Source organism: Lepus europaeus, chromosome 4 (genome assembly GCF_033115175.1).
Source record: "Lepus europaeus isolate LE1 chromosome 4, mLepTim1.pri, whole genome shotgun sequence".
Lineage (NCBI taxonomy): Eukaryota > Metazoa > Chordata > Mammalia > Lagomorpha > Leporidae > Lepus > Lepus europaeus.
The window spans coordinates 100,594,226-100,619,167 of record NC_084830.1 but is presented as its reverse complement, the minus strand read 5'-3'; the positions used below and the strand labels follow the sequence as shown (position 1 = coordinate 100,619,167).

Sequence of the window (24,942 nt, the reverse complement as noted above, 5' to 3'; positions counted from 1 at the left end):
GCCTGATGCCCGGTGCGGTGACAACAGCCAGAGACACAGCCTTCCCACTCACGTTCACAGGGCACAACCCAGCCTCACTCAGAGGCCCTGGCCATTGGTGGGGAGAAAGGGGCTCCAGCAGGGCTTGCCCAGGCCCCTGCTGGCAGAGAGGGGATGGCACGGGCCAGGTGCATGGGCGTTGTCCTGGTTAGGAGGGCCCCCCGTGCTGCTAGCGCCCCAGCCTGTCACAGGGAGCGGTCAAGTGGTCAGAGCTCTCTCCGGCTGCCTTCTGTCTCCTGCGAACCCCGACAGGGCCCTGGGAGGATACACTAGGACTGACCTCACGTCCACCTGCTGCAGCCACCATTCCCCACCCCCACCTGCCAGCCTCTGTCCCCCCCTCCCCTTCCCCCTACCTGAGCCTTAGCACTGGCCTCAGCCTCTGGTGCTGGTCCTTTCCCAAGGCCCCACTGCCTCCCTGCTGAGCCCACCCATCTCACACGAGGCCCAACACGCCAGGTGTTGCAGGTGGGTGTTTCTCTCTCTGGGCCTCAGTTTCCCCACTGCGCGAGAACTGTGCTGGACTGTTGCTTTTCCCTGGCCCTTCTGGAACAGCCCTCAGGGCACGCGTGGAGCAGCCCCTTCTCCATCAGGGCCAACCCGGGGCTACTGCAGCCTCAGCCGCAGGGAGGCCACACCCAGACCTGAGAGCCTGCAGAAGCGGCTTGAGCTGGTGTCTCTGAGCCCGTTCCTGCAGCCCTGGGCTCTCCCGCGAGCCATCAGGCAGACGCACCCTTTCTGAGGGTGTCGGCCCAGGGCTGCTGGGGGCTGTCCTGTCCCGGAGGGCTGGGAGATGGGGGAGATGGACTGGCACACCATACCATCTAAGCACCTGGATCTAGCTCTTCCCAAAAGCATAACACCTTGGCTTTTTTGCCTGAGTGGGTTAGATTGGGTTTCTGCTGTGTCTCATGCGGGGGACAGGTGAGCTGACTCCTATGCTAGGGCAAAGCAGGACACCAGCACTGTGCAGGTGGGCCCGGCTCAGGGCCCTCCTTTTCTGTAAGTGAAGCAGTTCCTGGCAGCCCAGCCACTTCAGGGTGGTGCCCATCCTCCCTGGGCTTTGCTTCCTTGACTTACCTGAGGGGTGTGTGTGTGCGCGCGCACCCATGCGTGTCTCTGTGTGTGTGTGCACATGCATGTCTGTGTCTGGCTGTGTGTATGTGCATGTATGCGTCTGTACACGCACACGTGTGCAGTCTTCCTATCCCCGGTGGCCTCCGGACCTGGGGCCATGGACAAGCCACAGGTAAGTGGTACAGACAGAAGGAAGAGAGGCACGACGGCAGGAGGCGCGGGGGGGGGGGGGGGGGGGGCGCGGGATTGCAGAGTCCTGCGGCGGCCGCCGGGGTCAGAGCCCTCCGGCATCCAGGCGCTACAGGTAGGGTAGGTTCTGCTGATGCAAGTGGGCAGCTCTGGCCCGTAGGGTCTGGTCACCGGGTGGGAGGCCAGCCGCAGTGGAGGGTCCTGAAAGCAGGGCCGGACACTTAGCCTTGACCGTGAGGCCTAGGAGCAGTGCAGGGGCCCGAAGGGCAAGGCAGCGAGGCGTCGGGAGGTGCGGGCAGGGCAGCGGGGAGAGGGCTGCGCGGCTCCACCCCGCGCCCCTCCCGCCCTGCGCTCCCATGTGCGGCCGCGAGGGGGCGCCGCACCGCGCTCCTCAGGGGCCGGCCGCCAGCGCACCGGCGGCGGGCGGCGGGCGCGGGCAGCGCCCCGGGTCCGCGGCGCCGCGGCTGGCAGCGGGCGCAGCGGGCACTGCCCATGGGCCGGGCCCGGAGCTCGGGCGCGCCGGGAGCCGGTGAGTGAGGCGCAGCCTGGAAGGACGCCTGGCGCCGGGGCGGCTGCGGGCGGCGGTGGGCGCAGCCCGCCGGGGGAGGTCGGGAGCGGAGGTGCGGGCAGCGAGCGGGCGGGGACGGCGGGCATCCGGGCCGCTGGCGGGGACGCGCGGGCCGGACCCGGGGCGCAGGTGCGCGCGCGGGTGACCGTGCTTGGGGCCGGCCGGCGGGGGGAGGTCCGCGCGGCTGGGCGGTGGGCGGCCGAGGGTGGCCGTGAGGCGCGGGGATGTGCGCCCGGGTCACAGGGCCGAGACACGGGGACTTGGGGTGGTGGGGCGGGGACCCGCGGAGGCACACCCCCGTCTCCTTGGCGGGAGACCCGGCTCTGCCGCGCGTACCCCGCTGCCCGGGATCGTGGAACAGGTTTCTTTCAGCCACTCTGGTGGCAGGAAAAGCCAGCCTGGACCCTGCGCCTCCGCCCTGTGGTAGACCTCAGTTTCCCCGTCTGTGAAATGGGGATAGCACGGCTGCCCTGCAGGTGCGTGTGAAGCCGAGTCCGAAGGGGCAGAGGGCGTTGCCACCGAAGCCGGGATTGCATTTGCGGAATAGACAGGTGCTGCCCTCAGAGGGCCTGCAAGGGCGGGCGGCTGCTGGGGCTCTGGGTGTGTCCCCACGCAGTGACAGTGGGCAAGGTCCAGGGACTGCTGTTTAGATGGGAAAGTGAGGCCTGGAGGGGCCCTGGGGGAGGGGCAGGGGAAGAAGGAGAGGCGCCCTCCTGCCTGCTCCGGTCTCAGCGGCTGGGCTAGGAGGCGGCCAGGGTGGGTGGTAAGCATCCCAGCCGCCGGCCCCTGGGGTTGTGAGGCACCGTGCTGTGCTGAGCCTCAGGAGCCAGAGAAGGCTGCTGGGAACATCCGCCTGCCAGACAGGTGCTGTGTTCATTCCACAGGTGAAGCAGCTGAGGCTTAGAGAGACAGGACCTGCTCAGAGGCGCAGGGCCATGCTCACTCTCCAGCTCCAACAGCACGAGCTTCAAAAGCCATAGGGCAGCCACAGTGTCAAGCAGCCTGCCTGGGCGACCCAGTCACTCCTGGTGCATCCACTGAGCGCCTACTGTGTGCAGCCGGCTCCCTGCCCCGGGTGGGAGGGGGCGTTGAATGAGAACAGTAGTCAAAGAATACACCGAGGTGTGCGCAGGGGCGCCATGCTGGGGGCAAAACACATCAGGGGGACTGGGGCAGAGAGAGGCCAGGGTGGGGGGCAGAGCCTCAGACTGATCAGGGGAGTGTCCCTGAGCAGTCACCTCTGCCTGCGACAAAAGGGTTGGATCCCATCGATAAGGTCTGAGCGAACAGCAGGTGTGGGTGGTGGGGACAGCGGCTGGAGCAGACAGGTGGCGGGGGAAGGGGTGGGGGGCTTGGGTTTTCATCCGGGTGCCATGGGCATTCCTCGGAGAGTTCGGTGTTGGAAGGACGCCCTGATGGCCTGTTGGCAGATGGAGAGGGAGCAGGGAGGAGGTGCCAGCACTGGCCAGGCGGAGTGGCCGTGAGCACATGGAGGGAGGTTCTTGAAGAGCAGCCAGCTGGCTGTGTGGCTTGCCAACTGTTGTAGATGAGAGAGCCTGGTTTGGGGTCAGGTGCTGCCCATTACCTGAGCTCACTGCTGCTCCCCAGTGTCCCTGTGCAGGGAGGAGCACCTGCCAGGGGTTGCTGAGGTCAGAGGAGATGCTGGCCCTCAGGATGAGGCTGGGCCCTGCATCTGTGAGTCTCTGAGCATTGCTGCAGCTCCCACTGCTGTTTGGGCCCAGACTTGGAGCCAGCCATTTCTCCAACAAGCCCAGGCTGCCAGGTTCCTGGTTGGAGGCCAGGAGCTGAGCACAGCAGTGAAGACCCTGCGTCGAGAGTGCCTGAGTTTGAGTCCCAGTCCTGCTCCTGACTCCAGCTTCCTGCTGATAGGCACCCTGGGAGGCAGGGTGTACCTCAAGGAGTTGGGACTGAGTTCCTGGCTCCTGGCTTCAGCCTCACCTAGGCCTGGCTGTTGTGGGCATTTGGGGAGTGAACCAGTGGATGGAAGATTACTATCTGTCTCTACCTTTCAAATAAAATTTTTAAAAAAGTATATATATTAAAGGAACATGTTACTTAAAAGCTGAAATCTGGGTAGGGTTCACCCATTGCCACATTGGCATCACAGCTTCTGGACTTGGTCCGTGGTCCTAGATAGGTATCTTGTCTTAAAACATAAATTAATATTTGCATCTCCTTTCTCCCACCCTGAGAGACTGGCTCCCCACAGCACCGATATATTTAGTCGTTTGCCTAATCCTAGAATACACCACAAATCCTTTCAGAATTACTGCTGATGAAAACCTACAGGGTCAAGTCCAGGGTTTCTCTGTGTGTGCGGTCAGAGTGCTCAGTGACCTTGCTATCAATTTGATCCTGTGTCAGCTTCATGTGTTCTTGCGAACATTCATTTTGGGGCTTTTCCTGTAAACATGGTGCTGTAACCTTATTTTTTTTTTTAATATGTATGACATTTCTGTGTGCAAAGGTCAAAAGCATACTAAGCTCCACTCACAAGTCCCCATGCCATCCCTGGGTCTTCCTCCATGATCCCACACACAGACACACCATCCTAGTTTCTGCTGCTTCTCTTTTTTTCAAAGGGGGCCTTGAATGCGTTATGACAAAGGTTAGCCTGTGCATGTCCTATGTGCACCTTGTTTCTTTTGATCGGAAGTAATCTGGAAATCCCTCCTTCCATGTGTCTTCCCTCACAGAGCTCCCAGCTGGTGTCCCCGGGATGCGCTTGGGGTTTTGCCCCAGGCGTTTGTAATTGAAAGTAATGGAGGGTGAGTAACCTTGAACATGTTGTTTGCATTTGTGGAGATGTCTTTAACGATTTATTTATTTATTCATTTATCTAGATTTACTTATTTATTTGGCAGGCAGAATGATGGAGACACACACACACACACACACGGAGAGAAAGGGAGAGAGAGAAAGTTTCCATGCACTGGTTCACTCCCTAAATGCCTGCAACAGTGGAGACTGGGCCAGGCCACAGCCAGGAGCAGGAACTCCATCCAGGCCTCCCACATGGGCAGCAGAGGCCCAACGACTTGAACCATTTTCTGCTGCTTTCCCAGGTGCATTAGCAGGGAGCTGGCTGAGAGCACCTGGGACTCAAAACTGGTGCTCACAAATGGAATGTTGATGTCCCAAGGGGTGGCTTAACCCTCTGCGCCACAACACCAGCCCCGGGAGGTGTATCTTTAGAATAAATTCCTACAAGAGCTAGGAGTAGATGTGTGCTTATTTTACTGGATATTCCCGAATTCCTCATCAGGGGATTGCACCTTTTTGCACTCCTACTGCCGATGGATGGCAGTGTCTTCCCCACAGCCTCACTGACTGGAGGAATATTTCGGTGCATTTTGAATTTATGTTTGTATTCTTAGGAATGAAATTTTATATCTTTTAATATGTTGGAGTCATGTGGTTATCTTTTTCTATGAGTTATTTGTCCATAATGTTTTGCCTACTCTCTTGTATTTTTGACCATTTTTTCCTTGAATATAAAAGTTAGCTTAAAATACATTATAGGGGCGGAGGTTTGGCACAGCAGGGGAGATGCCACTTGGGAAGCCCATATCCCGTATCAGGCTCCTAGGGTACAAATCACGGCTCTGCTCCCAATTCCAGCTTTCTGCTAATAACGTGCAGCCCGAGAGGACAGGTGATGGCTCAAGTAGTTTGGGTCACCACCACCAACATGGGAGACCTAGATGGAACTCCTGGTTCCTGCCTTTGGCCTGATCCAGCCCCAGCTGTTGTGGGATTTGGGTGTGTGTGGGGAGGGTTCTGCCTTTCAGAAAAATAATATAAATAACACAAGAGGATATATTTTTTTTTGACAGGCAGAGTAGACAGTGAGAGAGAGACAGAGAGAAAGATCTTCCTTTTCCGTTGGTTCACCCCCCAATGGCCGCTGCGGCCGGTGCACCACGCCGATCCGAAGCCAGGAGCCAGGTGCTTCTCCTGGTCTCCCATGCAGGTGCAGGACCCAAGCACTTGGGCCATCCTCCACTGCACTCCCAGGCCACAGCAGAGAGATGGACTGGAAGAGGGGCAACCGGGACAGAATCTGGCACGCTGACCAGACTAGAACCTGGGGTGCCGGTGCTGAAGGCGGAGGATTAGCCTATTGAGCTGTGGCGCCAGCCAAGGATATTTTAAAAAATACGTACATATTAACCAACCCACATGCCCATCAACAGTAGACTGGATAAAGAAATTATGTGACATGTACTCTGTAGAATACTATACAGCAGTCAAAAACAATGAAATCCGGTCATTTGCAACAAGATGGAGCAATCTGGAAAACATTATGCTGAGTGAATTAAGCCAGTCCCAAAGGGACAAATATCATATGTTCTCCCTGATTGGTGACAACTAACTGAGCACCAAAGGGGAAACCTGTTGAAGTGAAATGGACACTATGAGAAATAGTGACTTGATCAGCTCTTGTCCTGACTGTTGATGTACAATGTAATACTTTATCTATTTTAGTATTTTTTTTTTGTTCTAGTACTATTGGTTGAACTCTGTAATTAACACACAATTATTCTTAGGTGTTTAAATTTTAACTGAAAAGTGATCCCTGTTAAATATAAGCGTGGGAATAAGAGAGGGAGGAGATGTAAAATTTGGGACATGCTCAAGCGGACTTGCCCCAAATGGCGGAGTTAGAAACGTGCCAGGGGATTCCAATACAATCCCATCAAGGTGGCATGTACCAATGCCATCTCACTAGTCCAAGTGATCAATTTCAGTTCACAGTTGATCACACTGATAGGTCTAAGAGTCAAAGGGATCACACAAACAAGACTAGTGTCTGCTAATACTAACTGATAGAATCAAAAAGGGAGAGAACGATCCATCATGGGAAGCGGGATACACAGCAGACTCATAGAATGGCAGATGTCCTAAATAGCACTCTGGCCTCAGAATCAGCCCTTAAGGCATTTGGATATGGCTGAAGAGCCTATGAGAGTATTTCAGGCATGGAAAGCCAAGACACTCTGGGAAAAAAAAAAAAAAGGAAGAAGAAGACCTAAATGAAAGATCTCTGTGAGTGAGATCCCAGTGGAAAGAACAGGGCCATCAAAGAAGGAGGTACCTTTCTCTGAAGGGAGGAGAGAACTTCCACTTTGACTATGACCCTGTCTGAATAAGATCGAAGTCAGCGAACTCAAAAGGCTTCCATAGCCTTGGCAACTCATGACTAGAGCCTAGGGAGATTACTGACGCCATAAACAAGACTGTCAAATTGTTAAGTCAACAACAGGAGTCACTGTGTACTTACTTCTCATGTGGGATCTGTCCTTAATGTGTTGTCCAATGTGAAGTAATGCTATAACTAGTACTGAAACAGTATTTTACACTTTGTGTTTCTGTGTGGGTGCAAACTGATGAAATCTTTACTTAATATATACTAAATCGATCTTCTGTATATAAAGATAATTGAAAATGAATCTTGATGTGAATGGAATGGGAGGGAGCAGGAGTTGGGGGGGTGCGAGTGGGAGGGAAATTATGGGGGGGGAGCCATTGTAATCCATAAACTGTACTTTGGAAGTTTATATTTACTAAATAAAAGAAAAAAGAAAAAAAGAATTAAAAAAGAAAAAAAATGTACATATTAGCTAGTATTTATAATTTTCTATATTGCAAATATTTCTACTGTTTTTTTTTTCTTTGCTTATGATGGGTTTTCCTATAAAGAGACTCTCACTTTGATGTAGTTGATTTAATCACACTTTGATTATGCCTGGTTTTGAATCATAGGTAGAACCCATTTCTAATTATTTAGGCCCAATTATTTAAGAATTCATTGTGTTTTCAATACCGTAGGGGTTGTGTTTCATCCGTGCTTCCAATTTTCTGCTTCTCCGGATGCCTGTCCCTCTCTCCCAGCACCAGGTATTAAAAGCCCATCTTTTCTCAGAGATCTGAGATGTACCTTAATCGCGTGTCAGCCGTCCGAAGGCACGGGCCTGCTTCTGCTCTCACAGGCTTGGCCATTCCTGTTCATCAGCATCTTGGTGTGTGTGTGTGTGTGTACGCACTCCACTTGTCTTTGCTGTCCTCCGCTATCTATCTGACAGGGCTCGTCTCATCTCACTGGTTTTTAATTTATGAATTCCCAGCTTTCCAACACACCACTTGTGTTTGGGGAAGGAACGTATGAAGTGTATATATTAAGTTCAGGATTATTCACATCTTTATGAAAAGATGCACCTTATACAAAAACAAGAGGTCTCTTTCTGTCCATTCAAGGCTGCTTTCAGGAGTGTTTTGTTGAGGTCTTCCTCACATATGGGTTTTACATTTCTTGTTAGGTTTATTCATGAGTATTTTACCTCGTTTGTTGTTATTAAAAATGTTTTTTGTTAACTATGTCATCTGACTTGATTCTGTGTCATTTTATTTTTCTACCTTACTAAATGCAAATGTACTTGTTGGTAGTTTTATCATTGATTATCTCAGATAGTTCAGGTGTTCTGTAGTCAGCTCCTTTACTGATTTTTATGAATCTGCTGCTTTTTTAAGTGAAATTGGCTAAATCCTTCCAGGTCAATATTAAATATTGGATGTATCTTTTCCTGAACTTTGTAAAATGGCCTCTAGTACCTACCCCATTGAAGAAGATTCTGATTTTAGGATGGGGAGAGATAATAGATAGATAGATAGATAGAAAGATAGATAATAGAAAGAAGAGAATAGAGCATGAAATAATTCCCATTTTATTAACTGGATTTTTTTTAAAAAACTAGGAATAAATGTTGATTTTTGTTGAAGCTATATATGGAGAGAATTATGGCATCTTCAGCACTATCTTTTTAAAATATTTATTTCTTAATCTTTGACTCAAAGGCAAAGAGAGAGAGAGAGAGAGAGAGAGAGAGAGAGAGAGAGAGAGGAGAATCTTTCATTCACTGGCTCACTCTCCAGATCCAACAACCAGGGCTGGGCCAAGGCCAAAGCCATGAGCCTGGAATTCCATCCAGTTCTGCCATGGGGGTGTCAGGGACCCAAGTACTTGGGCTATCATCTTCTGTTTCCCAGGATGCATTGGCAGGAAGCTAGATTAAAAGCAGAGTAACTGAGACCCAAACCAGTGCTCCAGTATGGGAGGCAGGCATCCTAAAAGGCGGCTTAGCCCACCACACTGCCTTGTTCACCCCTCTGTAGCACTATTTATGGGAATCATGACTAGATGACCTACGTCAGGCTTGGGACTAGGGTGAGGCAAACAGTCAGACACAAAATGTGTGAATCTTAACATGAAGCCCTTCTTTCATTCCTGAAATAAATCCACTTGGGCACAATGTGTTTTGCTGGACATGGTTATATTAGTTCCTTGTTGCTCTGTAACAACTTTCCATGGACTTCGTGGCTCCCAGCAACACACATTGGTGGCGTCCTAGGTTCTGTGGATCGGGGTCTCGGCGTGGCTCAGCTGGGCCTCTGCTGGTGTTGTCCAGGACTGGGTTCTCATCTACAGACTGCACCAGAGAAGGATTTGCTTTCCACCCACGTGGTTGTTGGCAGCCCTCAGTTCTTTGGAGTTGAGGGACCGAGAACTTAAATCTGTGGCTGGATGCTGGCTTTCCGGCCACCCTCCACTTCTAGAAGCCACCCACATTTTCTAGGGACACCTGCAGCTCCTGCCTCACGGGCTTCCCCAATGCAGCCATTTGCTTCCTCAAGCCAGCAGAGAGTCTCCAGAACAAATCAATTAGCAAGTCAGATTCGCGACATAGCATGACATACATACCCTGACCACGTAACCTAACCGTGGCCATATCCCATCACCAGCGCCATATTCTGTGGGTTAGGGGAAAGTCAGGGACCCTGGCTGCTCTCCGAGGCATGAATGCCAAGAGATGGGGACTGTGGGGGTGGCCGTCATGCAGACCCTCTGCCTCAGAGTGTTGGACTCTGCTTGTTGGTACTGAATTTTTGCTGCCGCTTCCCCAGGCATCACTTGGTCAGACACAGTTTAGCCTCTGGTGGGTCCCTCAGGAGGGCCTGTGAGGACCCCACCCCCCAATGCTTGCTTTCAGTGCCCTTCATATTTGAAGGACAGGTGGGCTCACCCTTTCTGGCCTTAAATGTGTTGCAATGCCACATGTTGTCAGGAAGTCTGCTATAAACGTGTTTTCCTGGCCCGTGTAAGTGACTCACTCATTGTCTGGAGTTCCAGAGATGTTTTCCTTTGCCTTCAGTCTGAGTTCTTTCACTAGAACAAGTCTCGGAGTGGATCCATCCGGAATCAGTTGTCTCAGGCACATGGGGGACTCTGGGAATGTACAGATTCAGGCGTTCTTTTACCTCCAGGAAGTAGTCTCAGATTATGGTTTTAAATGTGAATTACATCTCACTCTTCTGATTTTCTCCTTCAGGGATTCCAATAATACGTATGTGTGTTTAGATCTTTTTTTCCTTTTGTTTCTACCACTTTATGATTCTTTTTATTACTTTGTTTTGGGGTTGCTTTCATTCATTTCCTTAATGAATATTATTCAATGTTTAGCCAAGTCTGTTATCCCTCTGAAATCTTTTACTGTTCGTTTCTGAGCTGATTTTGTCATTTTCTTTCTTAAGCTTGGGCAACTCTAACTTCACGTTTACCTAATTTTTGGGTCCATTTCTGTTTTGGTTTTCAACTTAGAGTCTTTTTTTTTTTTTTTCATGTGTCTGGATGTTTTCTTAGTGTTTCTCAGTCTGTTGAGGCTTCTATGAGAAAATGCCACACACTGGGTGGTTTGTGAACCACGGAATTTATTTCGCAGTTCAGGAGGCCGGCCGACTTGGGTCTGGCTCCGGGATGGCGCCTGCTCAGCCCCACACCGCAGAGGGGGAAGGGCACCCCAGGACCCGATCGCCTCCCGAGGGCCCCACCTGCCAACACCATGCCCTTCGGATTTCAACGTGAATTTGGGGGCCACACAAACACCCATCTACTGCAGCAGGCAACTCAAGCCGGGCGCAGCGTGGTAACCTTTTTATCGTTTTCACAATGGCTGGCAGGGATAATCTGTGTCGGCCCCTAGGTTGGCGACGCATGGCTATGATCTGTGTCTTCCCTCAGCTCCGGATTACACTGGAAGGCTGTTGGCAGACGCTGGGGGCTCGCGGCTGCCCTCTTCTGTTGGTGCTGGACCTTGATGTGGGGGCGCTGGCTCCCGTTCACATTTCACTTTTACTTCTGTGGGGTGGGCAGCTGCTCATCCATTTCCCGCTATGGCTGCAATGGCTGCCGTGGCCCGCTTGAGCCGCATGCCTGACCCCTACGTGGGCGGGACTTCCTCCTCCTCGGGGCTTTTCTTCCGGGTTCATGGCCCCCCGTCCGCGCAGCTTCCGCCCTGAGCTTCCTGCGTGCCCACACTCGCACGGGCTCTGGCGCCCGTTCTCAAGGTTGGGGTTTCTTTCCTAATTCGCACCAGTTTAAGAGGCACCGCATCCAGCCCTCCCATTATGCTGTAGGCGGCTGGAGCTGGTTCTGTTTCCTCTCCTGGCGGTTACGGCAGGCGGATGTGGGTCAGGGCAGCTGCCATCTTGGGGGGGATCCTCAGCTGTCCTCAGCCTCTGCCCTTGGGCAAGTGTCATGCGCTCTGGTGTCTCGTCTTCACCGTCATCTGCCCAGCTTTTAACCATGTGGGACATGTGCTGTGTCTTCTGCTAAACCATGTCAGAGCAGGTGGCGAGAATCGTGATGGCATCAGAATCACCATAGAACAGGGAAATTCTACAAACCCAGAGGCCACGCATATTGCAACCCAGGAATTCAACAGCAGCACAAAGATTCTTTGTCACACAGTGCATATTTGCTTTTCCTCAGTCGCCCCCAATAATGTTCTTTTTGGCCTTATTTTAAGATCCAGGATCCAATCTGTGATCAACACTGCATTTGTTTGTCTTATTTTAGATCTTTTTTTCATCGTTCCTGACATTGTTTTGATGGCTCCGTGTGAATTTTCTCCCACAATCTGGATTTTTTTTTCCCAGACTGCTTGAAATCCGATTCAGGCTAAGCGGTTTCTAAGTTGTTTTAGAATCAGAGGATGTGATGGTTCTCTAAGCCCACCCTGCCTTTCGCCTCCTGGTCCTGCACCCCCGGGGCCTGGGCGTCAGCCAGTAGGTGTGTGGAGGGGCGGAGTAGCACTGGGGAGCCACAGCCTGAAGTCTTCTCCAGAACATCTTGTGATGCAATTGGGCTCCTTACTCATTCCCAGTGCCCTTCCAGTCACAGAGGGCTGCCTCTACTCCCTCAGCCTCTGTGGGTTCCTCTGTGAGCAAAAAACGCTCATGACTTGCCAGGCCTGCCGGAGGCCTCCACAAACAACCAGACATCGCAGCAGATCCCCAGGTCTCCAAGGTCCAGGTTTTGTTTTGTTTTGTTTTGACAGGCAGAGTGGACAATGAGAGAGAGAGAGACAGAGAGAAAGGTCTTCCTTTGCCGTTGGTTCACCCTCCAATGGCCGCCGCGGCTGGCACGCTGCGGCCGGCGCACCGCGCTGATCCGATGGCAGGAGCCAGGTGCTTCTCCTGGTCTCCCATGGGGTGCAGGGCCCAAGCACTTGGGTCATCCTCCACTGCCCTCCCGGGCCACAGCAGAGAGCTGGCCTGGAAGAGGGGCAACCGGGACAGAATCTGGCGCCCTGACTGGGACTAGAACCCGGTGTGCTGGCGCTGCAAGGTGGAGGATTAGCCTAGTGAGCCGCGGTGCCGGCCAAGGCCCAGGTTTGAACTCACCTGCCCTATAATCATGTGTAGTCCCCTGGTGTGACGGTACCGGGAGGTGGGAGGTGCAGCTTTCAGGAGCTGGCTGGGTCATGAGGGCAGAGCCACCCTGAGTGGGACAAGTGCCCCCTTGTGAGAGGTGCATGGGAGATGTCACAAGGGGGCGCAGCAACAAGGCCCCATGTGTGGGGCAGAGAGCAGCTCTCAGCAGACCCCAAACCTGCCGGCACCTGATCCAGGACTTCTCCACCTCCACAACTGTGAGAAGTCCATTTCTAGTATTTAGAAATTACCCAGCCTGCAGCATTTTGTTAGAGCAGGACTAGCATCCACCAGTTTCCTCACTGGGGACCCTGTCAATGTGCTCAGGTTCACTCTAGGCCTCAGGTTGCACAGGGGCCAACAGCGTAGGGGCGAGACCCAGAGCAGTGTCTGCTGGGCCTTCTCCTCCTCTGCCCAGTTTCAGAGATGAGGGTTGGGGGCTGGACCCCCCACACACACACTACCAAGCAGAGCTTCCTGTGGCCCCGCCTGCAGGGGGTGCCCTCGGGGGCCTGACTGTGGGTCCTGCAGATTCCCGCAGGGTCTTGAGTCACCTCCAGTGCATTGCCACCTGGGTCGTCCCAAACTACTGGAAGCGTGACCAGGAAGAGCCCTGTTTCTAACCTGAGTGCGGCCCATGGGTGCATCCACCCTGCACCAAGGAGACTCCTATTTGGGGTCCCAAGCAGTGAATGTGGCTGAGGGCGGGAAGGGGCCCACCTCATAGAAGCAGCTCACCAGCGCCCCAGCAGGCTGTTTCCTTGGTTCCTGTGGTCGTTTGCTGGTTAAATCCAGACAGCATTCAAAAGTGCCAGAGTCTGGCTGTGTGATAAATAATAAATGACCACTGGTTCTCTGATAGTTCAAACACCTGTGCAGTGCCCCTGGCTGTGTGCCTGTCACCGCCTCACAGCAGGCTCGAGATATGAGGGACTTCTGGGGGTCAACCAGCCAGGAGGGGCTGCGATCTGTGTCTGCTGTTCGGGTTTCTCCATCTACAGCCTGGGTGACTTTGCAGCAGCAGCGGCGGTGTGGCCTGCACTCACCTCCTGTCGAGGGGCCCCACTTTCTGCTCTCTGCTTGCCCCCTGCCGTGGTTTGACTATGGTGCCTCCTGCAGAGGCTTTACTGGACCTGTAAGAGGTAATAGGTCTTTGGGACCGGTGCTGTGGTGTAGCCAGTAAAGCTACCGCTTGCAGTGCCGGCATCTCATATAGGTGCCGGTTTGAGGGTTCGAGTCCCAGCTGCTCCACTTCTGATCCAGCTCTCTGCTATGGCCTAGGAAAGCAATAGAAGATGGCCTATGTCCTTGGGTCCCTGCACCCGCGTGGGAGACCCATAGGAGGCTCCTGGCTCCTGGCTTCATATCAGTGTAGCTCCAACCATTGTGGTTGATTGGGGAGTGAACCAGCAGATGGAAGACCTGTCTCTCTCTGCCTCTCCGTCTCTCTCTGTGTAACTCTGACTTTCAAATAAATAAATAAATCTTAAAAACAAAGAGAGTAATAGGTCCTTAAAGGGCCACCAGTCTCCTCCCTGGAGTGAGTCCCTGCAGGTGCTGGCACCTTCCCAGCCTCTAGAACCATGGGCTGAAATAAGCCTCTTTGTTCATAAATTTCCCAGTTCAGGTGTCTTGCCACAGCAGCAGCAAATAGACTAAGACATCTCTCGACTGTCCACCCAGACGAGGGCCAAGTGGCCTCCTGATTTCAGGTCTGGGCTGGGCTCAGCCAGGAGCATCTTTCTGCACACCCAGGAGCCTTTCTGTCCTGGGAGCCTTTCGTGTCAGAAACCCCTCTGCACTGGCTGTGCCCTGGGTCCCAGGGTCGGAGTCCCCCGTGCCCCGCAATGGTCTTGTCCTTCACAAGGGTGTGTGGGTGCAAGCACCGGGGCTCTTAAGTGCCCCGTGTGCTCCCCTACGCTTCTTCCGTATGGGAGCGACTCTTGGCAGATGGGCCTGTTCCAGAGAGACAGTGGTAGGGGTCAGCAGGACGCTGGATGCAGGGCTGGCCACAGGTGCCCAGCAGTAAAAGGGACCTTGTCCTGCAATGGAAGCTCGAGGGGACCTCCCGGAACCCAGTGCACCTGCTCTATATTTGGTGTTAATCGAGTCTCCCAGGACTCAGCAGAAGCATCCGTTTTACAATGCAGAGCACGCATTGACCGCCTGGCACCCACCGTGAAGGCCATGCCAAGTTCTTTCTACAGTGGGGGTGGGGTCGGGTGGGGAATGCATTTGAAAAGGTTAATAAAGTTCATCAACTCCTAGCGAGACTGACCAAGAAGAAATGAGAGAAAATATAATTTACCAACACCAGGAATGGGAAGGCGGCGTCCCTGCAGGTTCTGCACGGCGAACAGGATGGTAGAGCCTGTGTGTGACGCCTGCCGGCGCATTCGCCGCTTTCCATGAAGCGGACGATGGCTTACAGCCGTCCTCATCACGGTCAGCGGAGGAAGCCAGAGAAAACCGGGACACTTCTATTTCTGCTCAAGACGTTGAACTTCTGACAAGACACCTTCCCAGACAGACAGCTTCAGGTCCAGCAGGCTTCTCTCATGAATCCTGCACAGTACTTAAGGAAATACTGACGCACCCTTGTTTAATTAGTGACAGTCTATCTGACAGTGACACGTAGAAGAGAGAGGGTGGATCTGTGGACGCCCTTGTCATCTTTGTGTGGGAGTGGGTGCAAGTCATTTACAAAACGGCTCAGAATTAGCTAGCAAGGCTCATACCTGCTGGGAACCCCGGCAAGGAACAGTTCCACTGCTGAGCTGTCCCAAGGGAACGCTGTGCCGGTGCCTGTGCACGTTCCCAGAGCCCTGTTCTTGGTGACTACACATGGAAGCCACCTCTGTCCCATGGGTAGGAAAAGGGAAAAAGAAATTGTGGTACACTCACGTAGTGGACCGTCAGCAGGATCATAGGAGTAAAGAGAACTGTATACAGGGTGATGCCAGCTCCCTAAGACGTTAAAAGCAAGCACACTCGACCATATATTGTGTAGGGGTACAGATTTATGAAGTGAAATGATTTTTTTAAAAATTCAGTACAATAGGGGCTGGCACTGTGGCGTAGCAGGTAAAGCTGCCACCTGCAGTGCCAGCTTCCCTTGAGTGCCTGTTTGAGTCCCAGCAGCTCCATTTCTGATCCAACTCTCTGCTATGGCCTGCGAAAGCAATAGATGGCCCAAGTGCTGCACCCGTGTGGGAGACCCAGAAGAAGCTCCTGGCTCTTTTTTTTTTTTTTTTTTTTTTTTTTGACAGATAGAGTTAAACAGTGAGAGATAGAGAAAGGTCTGCCTTCTGTTGGTTCACCCCTCAAATGGCCGCCATGGCCGGAGCTACACCGATCTGAAGCCAAGAGCCAGGTGCTTCTTCCTGGTCTCCCATGCGGGTGCAGGGGCCCAAGCACTCAGACATTCCTCCACTATCTCCCCGGGCCACAGCAGAGAGCCGGACTGGAAGAGGAGCAACTGGGACTAGAACCCGGTGCCCATATGGGTTGCCGGTGCCACAGGCAGAGGATTAACCAAGTGAGCCACGGCGCCAGCCCGCTCCTGGCTCTTGGCTTCAGATCAGCACAGCTCCAGCCGTTGCAGCCATCTGGGAGTGAATCAGTAGATGGAAAATCTCTTTCTCTCTCTGCCTCTGCCTCTATGTAACCCTACCTTTCAAATAAAATCAATAAACCTTTAAAAAAAATTCAGTACAATAAAAATGTTAATCATGTCACATAAAAGATGTTAAATTATTGTGGTTTAGCCTTTTTTAAATGTATATATGAAGGAGCTTTGAAAAGTTCATGGAAGGGTGCAAGGGACACAAGCACTTGAACCATCTTCCACTGCTTTCCCAGGCCATAAGCAGAGAGCTGGATCAGAAGAGGAGCAGCCAGGACATGAACTGGCACCCATATGGGATGCCAGCACTACAGATGGAGGCTTAGCCTACTATGCCACAATGCTGGCATAAGATGATCTTTTAATTTCATTTTTCCAGGAACTTTTTGAAGTATCCTTGTTCATCAAAACATCATATTGTAAACCATTAATATTCATATACAATGTTTACTTGTAAACTATACTTTAAAATCAAACAATGAGTAAGTTATTTTTAAGTTCTAGCTAGTGAGAGAGGGAGGGTAATGAGGCTGACAGGGGCATGTGGAAGGCCTGCAGGTGTCTCATTTGTCGTCACGCACTGTGGCTGACGCACGTGCCACAGGTCATCTTTCTCTGCGGCATACTCATTGTCAATGGATACAGGTTGAGAATCCTTTATTTAAAATGCTTGGGACCAGACATGTATCAGATGGTTTGTTTTCTCAGATTTGGGGATATTTGCATACACGTAGTGAGACATCTTGGGACTGAGACCCACGTCTAGACAGGAAATCCATTTGTTTTCATAAGTGCCTCATACACACAGTGTGAAGGTCATTTTTGGTGGTATTGCTGCGGTGCCTGCATTTTCACTCTGACTCATCGCGTGAGCTCAGGTGTGGGATTTTCCACTTGCGGTGTCCTATTGGCACTCGAAAATGTTGGATTTTGGAGCATTTGTATTTTGTTATTTTCAGAATAGGGTTGCTTGACCTATAATAAACTCTTCCTTAAACAAGAAAAAAAGAGATTTATGTATTTTTTTAAAGATTTATTTATTTATTTGAAAGTCAGAGTTACACAGAGAGAGGAGAGGTAGAGAGAGAGAGAGAGAGAGAGAGAGGTCTTCCATCCACTGGTTCACTCCCCAATTGGCTGCAATGGCCTGAGCTGTGTCAGTCTAAAGCCAGGAGCCAGGAACTTTCTCCTGGTCTCCCCCGTGGGTGCAGGGGCCCATACACTTGGGCCATGTTCCACTGCTTTCCCAGGCCATAGCAGAGAGCTGGCTCAGAAGTGGAGCAGCTGGGGTCGAACTGGCACCCATATGGGGTGCCAGCACTGCAGGCGGCAGCCTTACCCGCTGCACCATGGTGCTAGCCCCAAGATTTATGTATTTGAAAGGCAGAGTATCATAGAGAGGAAGAGAGAGAGAGAGAACCTTCCATCTGCTGGTTCACTCCCCAAGTGCCTGTAGCAGCCCAGTCAGGAGCCTGGAACAAGCACTCTGGCCATCATTCAGTTGCTGCATTCACAGGCCCATTAGCTGGGAGTGGGACCTGAAGCCAAGCACCCGGGGCTTGAATCAGTGCACTGAAGGAGGTTTCAGCGGCTGCGCCACGGTACCGGCCCCTGGAATGTTCTCTGGAGAGGCTTTTCACACCTTCCACCCATCCTCCTGCTGGCTGTGTTCCCACGTGAAAGCGCCAGGGCACCTCTGCCTGAGGGTACCCCTGTGAGCGCCACAGGCAGGGTCAGCTCAGAGGCAGGATGTGCAATGCCCCCTGCTGCTCGTGGCTGTAGGGGCCGGAAGTCAGGCAGAATGTGTGGCTGGGGCAGGAGGAGAGTGTGGAGCCAGGGAGAGCCCTGGCAGCTCAGCACCCTCTCTGCACTCCTTCGCGGCAGCCTGCCCATGGGGGTAGATGGAGGAGTCTCAGCTACAGCAGCTGGGGCCGTCCTTGCAGGGACGGGGCAGCCTGCACACCCAACGCCCAGACGCTGACTGCTGGGCATGCGGCTGACTCTGCAGCCTCAGAGAAGGCTCATGCCGCTCTGCTGCCCAGCAGGGGTTTGCAGGCTGCGTGGACCCCGTGTCACGTTCCCGTACTTTGCTGTTTGCTGGTGGTGCCCATCTCCTGACCGCACTAGAACTTCTCCCAGCTCAACACTTCCGACAAGTCCCTTAGGAATGCAAAATCGCACACTCAGTAGTTTCTGCAAGCGTGGCCGGGATGTAAGGAGGCTGAGATGGCAGGCGTGTGACAGCTGCTCCCAGAACGGAGTCCCAGCCCGGGGCCTGCAGTTTGCACACAGATATTTGTGTGTGAGCACAGCCAAATCGCATTAGCACTTTGGATGATGGAAAGGACTGTAGCCGCCTGCACGCCGCGCTTCTGAAATGCTTGCCGGGGAAAATGTACTTCTCTTTTGCAGTGAAGATAGAAAGGAGGAACAAATCAGGTTATTGTGCTGTAACCAATTTCATGTGCGGAGTCGTTGACAGATGCGCATTTTGTGTAATAAATGTGATCGGTGATGTTGCCACTCACCGTAATGAGGGGAGAGAGACTGGAAGCCGGCGTCCTGCCTGGACAGGGAGCATGGCTCAGCCATCTGATCCTCCCAGAACAGGGAGGGCAGCCCAAGGTCACATAGCACCCAGGCCTGGTGTGACTTTCAGGAGAAAAGTCACAAAATTTCCTCTTGCTTTTTTTTTAAACCTTTTTTCATGCATTAAAAAAAAAAAAAAAAGAAAAAAGAAACGTGAAGCATGGGAGGAGCATGAACGGCCCCATACTCTGCTCTCAGCTCCCACAGTTGTCAGCATCTGTCCCCCACCATGAGGGTCTTCAGGAGGTCTAGGCTCAGTGTCAGGGGTGATTGCCACAGAGGCTAGCACGCTGCCTGGGACCCTTGCATCCCTCATCGGAGTGCCCAGTTTGAGTACTAGCTCCCTCTGTGTCTGATCCAGCTTCCTGCTAAAGAACACCCTGTAAAGCAGGAGATGGCGACCCAAGTACTAGGGGCCTTGCTACCCATGTGGAAGACCCAGATGGAGTTCCCAGGCTGTTGCAGGCATTTGGGGTAGGGGAAGCCCTGTGGGAGCTCTCCTCCTCCTCTCTCTCTCTCTCTCTCTCTCTCTCAAACAAAATAAATAAATAAATAAAAATTAATTAAAAGCTAAGGCACATATCACTGCCCTGTCGTGACTTTGACATGCGTGCGTCTCTGAGTTTTATTTGCATAACCATCATGCCACTGACACAGCTCATGAAATTAATAATTCTTCATATTGCTGTCTGTTTGCTGGTGCTATGAGAAAATCCCTGCGCTGGTAATTCATGCTGAAGAGAGGTTTACTGAGCTCCCGGCTCTGGAAGCTGAAGTCCGACAGCCTGGCATCTGCAGCTGCTGGCACCTGGCAGGGCCGAGGCGTCAGAGCCAGGCGCTGGCTTGGGCCTCTGCTTCCTCACTTTAGAAGGTCATGGAGGCCACTGTGGGGAGCCCCTCCCTCAACCTTACAGAATCCAATTTGCCTCCTAAAGGCTCCCCTGCAGATACCGTTAACATGTCTTGGGTTTGGGCCGCAACTCCAGACCCCGCCCATCATCAGGAGCCCCAGTTGTTTCTCATGGGTTTTACCGCTGGTTCCGTCAGCATGCATGCAAGTTCCACGTGTTGTGTGGCTTCGTGTATCTCTTCAGTCTGTATTTCTAGGATAGACTTTGGTTTTTTGTTCGCTTTGGTCTTTATTCCATTGATTTGTTGGGGACCTGGAGATACTTAGCCTGCAGACTTGGCTGTTGTATGCTGCTGATGTCCTCTGACCTGTTTGTCCCCAACATGACCCACAGGGGTAGTTAGGCCTGCATTAGCACAGCCCAGTGGAGGTGCCAGGCCAAGCCCCATGAGTCCTTTGAAGTTTTCTAGAAGCCGTATCAAACGGTAAAATTAACTGTAATCACATTTTCCTTTACCCAGAATATCCAAAACATTACCTTTCCAGGGGCTGGCGCTGTGGCGTAGTGGGTAAAGTCACTGCCTGCAGTGCTGGCATCCCATGTGGGCGCTGGTTCAAGACCTGGCTGCTCCACTTCTGATCCAGCTCTCTGCTATGGCCTGGGAAAGCAGTAGAAAATGGTCCAAGTCCTTGGGCCCCTGCACCCACATGGGAGACCCGGAAGAATCTCCTGGCTCCTGGCTTTGGATCTGCGCAGCTCCAGCTGTTGTGGCCAATTGAGGAGTGAACCAGCAGATGGAAGACCTCTCTCTCTCTCTGCCTCTCTTTCTCGCTGTGTAACTCTTTCAAATACATAAATAAATCTTTTTTAAAAATTACCCTTCCACTGAGTCATCGATATCACTAATGAGGCATTGTACGTTCCTTCTTGTCTTCAGAATCACAGGAATATCTTGTGCTTGCAGCACGTGTCCATTCCAGTGTTGTTATCAGAAACGCTTGGCCTGCATTTAGATCCCATAAAAATTACAACTGAAAACACACTTAAAAGTGTTCTAATGGCTGAGTCCTATAGCAGGTTTTCTAAACTTTGAACAGCTGTGCACGTGACCGACAGCAACACTCGAGACACAGGTAGCAAGTGGGAGCCATTGCCATGGTCAGGAGACTGACCCGAGCCCTCCAGCTTTTTTATGCAGCAGAGTTATGTTTGACTGTGTCCATGTTGGGAGCATCTTCCTTCCAATGCTAGCGGTCTGTCTGCTGTGTGGGCAGACAACAGTTTGCTCACTGCGATGGTCCGGAGGTCCCTGCCCCCAGGGGCACCCATCCTTCCCTGGCACCTGTTGATGTGGCGGGGATATTAAGCTATTAGGTTGTTGTGTAGCTATGGTCATTGGTCAGTTGACTGTAAGGTAACATTGTCTTGTGACATGATTGCTGTTTTTAGCCCTTGCATATACTCCTGTGGAGCTGTGGTCTTTCTATGTTTTACTGGTTGAACATTATGGTTACTGGTGCATTAAGCCTGTGATTATAGAGGGGATTGAAATTATGTGTTTTGCAAAAATTAAAAAAAAAAAAGAAGGGAAGAAGGAGGGGAAGTGAGGGGGGGGAGGGAAATATGGTTATCCTCTTAGAATTATACCTGTGCAGGGCTGGCGCTGTGGCGTAGCGAGTAAAGCTGCCGCTTGCAATGCCGGCATCCCATATGGCCAGTTTGAGACCCAGCTGCTCCACTTCCAATCCAGCTCTCTGCTATGGCCTGGGAAAGTATTGGAAGATGGCCCAAGTGCTTGGGCCCCTGCACCTAAGTTGGAGACCTGGAAGAAGCTCCTGGCTCCTGGCTTTGGATCAGCCCAACTCGGGCCATTGCGGCCAATTGAGGAGTGAACCAGCAGCTGGAAGACCTCTCTCTCTCTCTCTGCCTCTTCCTCTACCTCTGCCTTCCTCGACATCTGCCTCCCTATAACTCTGCCTCCCAAATAAATAATTTTTTTAAAAAAATTATACCCATGAAGTACATGAAATCTATTCTCTTTCCATTAATAAAAAATTTTAAAGCGAGATTATCCCGGGTGGATCTGACTGAATCTGGTGAACCCTTCAAGAACAAGATCCTTCCTGAAGTCAGGGTTTAAAACCTAGAGAGTCTCCTTGTGGCCTTGAAGAACCAAAATGCCATCGCTGAGCAGAAGGTGGAGCCTCTCAGAGCTGGGGCCCTTGGACTGACTGGGCTGGATTCTGCGAGACCACCGCCGAGCTCAGATGAGACACTGTCTCGGGCTTTTTTTGCTGCTATGGCAGAATACCTGGCACTGGTAGTTTATATAGAAAAAGGTTCATTTTGACTACCATTCTGGAGGATGGGGAACCCTCAAGTTTGGCTGCCATCACTGAGGGCCACACGCTGTGTCAACTCAGAGTGTGAAGATAGAAGGCCAGGTGGGCACTTGAGGAAGAAACATAACATGAGGGCCAATCCCCGTGGGCCAATGACCCTCCCACGGTCAGGCCAGTCCCGCCAGAGCCAGGGCTCCTTCGCTTGAAAAAGGCATGCATCTGCCCTCTCACCACCTCCGATCACCATTCCACTGGGGACAGAGTTTCCGTATGTGTTTTGTGGGGGAATAAGCCACAGCACCGTGAGTTCAACCTTGGGAGTCCCCAAGCAGAGGACTGGATTGGGAAGTTCTAGAATCCTGCCCACGGGAACTGAGATGTTGTAAGTTTATCTTGTTTTAAATCACGGAACTTGTAGTCATTTGTTACACAGCAGTAAGAAACCAACTCATGTATCCGTGGTGTCTGCTGTTGGTGCTTTAGGACATAAATAAACTGCTGTGGATATTTATATGCAAGTGTGTGCGTGGATGTTGATTTTATTTTCATTCCCGTTTATGAGTGAAATGGCTAGGTCATGTAGTTAGTTCACATTTAATTTTCTAAGGAAATGGCCAAATTATTTTCCAAAGGAGTTTGGACCATGGTGCATTCCTTGTAGTGATGTATGGAGATTCCAGTTGCTCTACACACTTGCCAGATTTGGTACTGCCAGTCGTTTGCATTTTAGCTCTTCCAATAGGTTGTGTCTCATGGTGGCTTCAGTGTTCCCCAGGAGCTAATGGTGTTGGGAGCTTTTCTTTTGAAGAGCAGAAATTCTTAATTTTGGTGAAGTAAACTTTGTTCATTTTCCTTTTCGATTGTGTTTTAATGTTTATTCTAAGAAATTATGACCTAACCCAGAATTACAAATATTTTTTCACACATTTTATTCTAGAAACTTTATGGTTACAGCTTTTACTTTTGTGTCTGTGATCAATTTTTAGTTAATTTCTGCCTTTGGTGGAAATAATGGATAAATATCAATGTTCTGCATCAGATAACGGTTGTTCCAGCATCATTTGCTGAAATGATCATGTTTTGCCACAGCACTGTGTTTGGCTGTATTTTTGTGGCTCTGTGTCTAGGCTCTGTGAACCCAGTGAGCTTCTACCCTAGCTGTTCAGCCGATCTCTGTGTCTGTCTTGATGCCAGGACCCACTGTCTTGCTTACTGTAGCTTTAAAATAGGTCATAAAGAGAGGTAGTGTCTTAGCCCACCCTCTGGAGATATAACAGAATACCTGAGACTGAGTAGTGTATGACAAAGAGATTGATTTGGTCTGTGGTTCTCCTGGATGGAAAGTCCCATCAGCGTGGCACCACCTTCTGGCTGCACCACAGTGTGCTGGAAAAGCAGGAAGGGAGCTGGCTGCTTGCAGAAGGGGGGTGTGAGGGAGCCAGAGCAGGAGAACCAAGCTCACCGCAGTCACACCATGCTCTGAGAACTAGCCTGTCCCTTCCAAGGTCGTGCCCCACAGCCTGCCTCTCTCTCTCTCTCTGTCTCTCTCTCTCTCTCAAGATTTATTTATTTATTTGAAAAAGTTACATAGCGAGAAGGAGAGGCAGAGAGAGAGAGGTCTTCCATCCACTGGTTCACTCCCCAAATGGCTGCAATGGCTGAAGCTGGGCCAATCCGAAGCCAGGAGCCAGGAGCTTCTTCCGGATCTCCCATGCGGGTGCAGGGGCCCAAGCACTTGGGCCATCTTCTGCTGCTTTTCCAGGCCATAGCAGAGAGCCAGATCGGAAGTGGAGAAGCTAGGACTCGAACCAGTACAGCCCCACCCGCTACACCACAGAGCTGAACCCCTAATTGTCTCTTAAAGGTCAGCCACCTCCACACCACCACACTGAGGACCATCAGAGGGCCACATCCAGAATGGGCGTTTTGGGTTTGACTTTGGGTTTCATTTGCCTTTCTTTTTCCAGTTTCTTAGGGTGGCAGCCAGGATCATTGATTTGAGATGTTTTTGTTCTACAGTAGGCATTTACTGCTCTAAATTGTTCTGTTAAGTACTGTTTTGGCTGCATCCCACGTATTTTGATATGTTGCATTTTCCTCTTTGTTCAGATAAAATACTTTTTAGCTTTCTTGAGTTTTTCACTCATAACTATTTAGAAGTATATCATGAGTTTCCAAATGTTTGGGGAGGATTTTTCTATATCATTATTAATAATATTTAATTTAAGCCGGCGCCGTGGCTCAACAGGCTAATCCTCCGCCTTGCGGCGCCGGCACACCGGGTTCTAGTCCCGGTCGGGGCACCGATCCTTTCCCGGTTGCCCCTCTTCCAGGCCAGCTCTCTGCTGTGGCCAGGGAGTGCAGTGGAGGATGGCCCAAGTGATTGGGCTCTGCACCCCATGGGAGACCAGGATAAGCACCTGGCTCCTGCCATCGGAACAGCGCGGTGCGCCGGCCGCAGCGCGCTACCGCGGCGGCCATTGGAGGGTGAACCAACGGCAAAAGGAAGACCTTTCTCTCTGTCTCTCTCTCTCACTGTCCACTCTGCCTGTCAAAAAAAAAAATATTTAATTTAATTTATTTGTGATTAAAGGTCACTCTTTATATGCCTAAAATCCTTCTAAAATTTTAGAGACCTGCTTTATGGCTCAGAATGGAGTCTACCCTGTTAGATGTATATGGAAATGGATAGGATTATGGGGCCTGTGCTGTGGTGTAGTGGGCTAAGCCTCCGCCTGCAGTGCTGGCATCCCATATGAGCACTGGATCTAGTCCCAGCTGCTCCACTTTTTTTTTTTTTAAGATTTATTTATTTATTTATTTGAAAGTCAGTGTTACACACAGAGAGAAGGAGAGACAGAGAGACAGAGA

At 51.5% G+C, this 24,942-nt stretch overlaps 1 protein-coding gene across 1 annotated transcript in view; it reads left to right on the top strand.

The window, feature by feature from the left end:
• The first annotated feature begins 1,813 nt into the window (after positions 1-1,813).
• RASGEF1C (RasGEF domain family member 1C) overlaps positions 1,814-24,942 on the top strand; it is a 90,752-nt gene continuing 67,623 nt past the window's right edge. The window contains exon 1 of the mRNA XM_062189608.1: positions 1,814-1,834. The gene's annotated coding sequence lies outside the window, so the exon portion shown is untranslated. The remainder of the gene's footprint in view (positions 1,835-24,942) is intronic.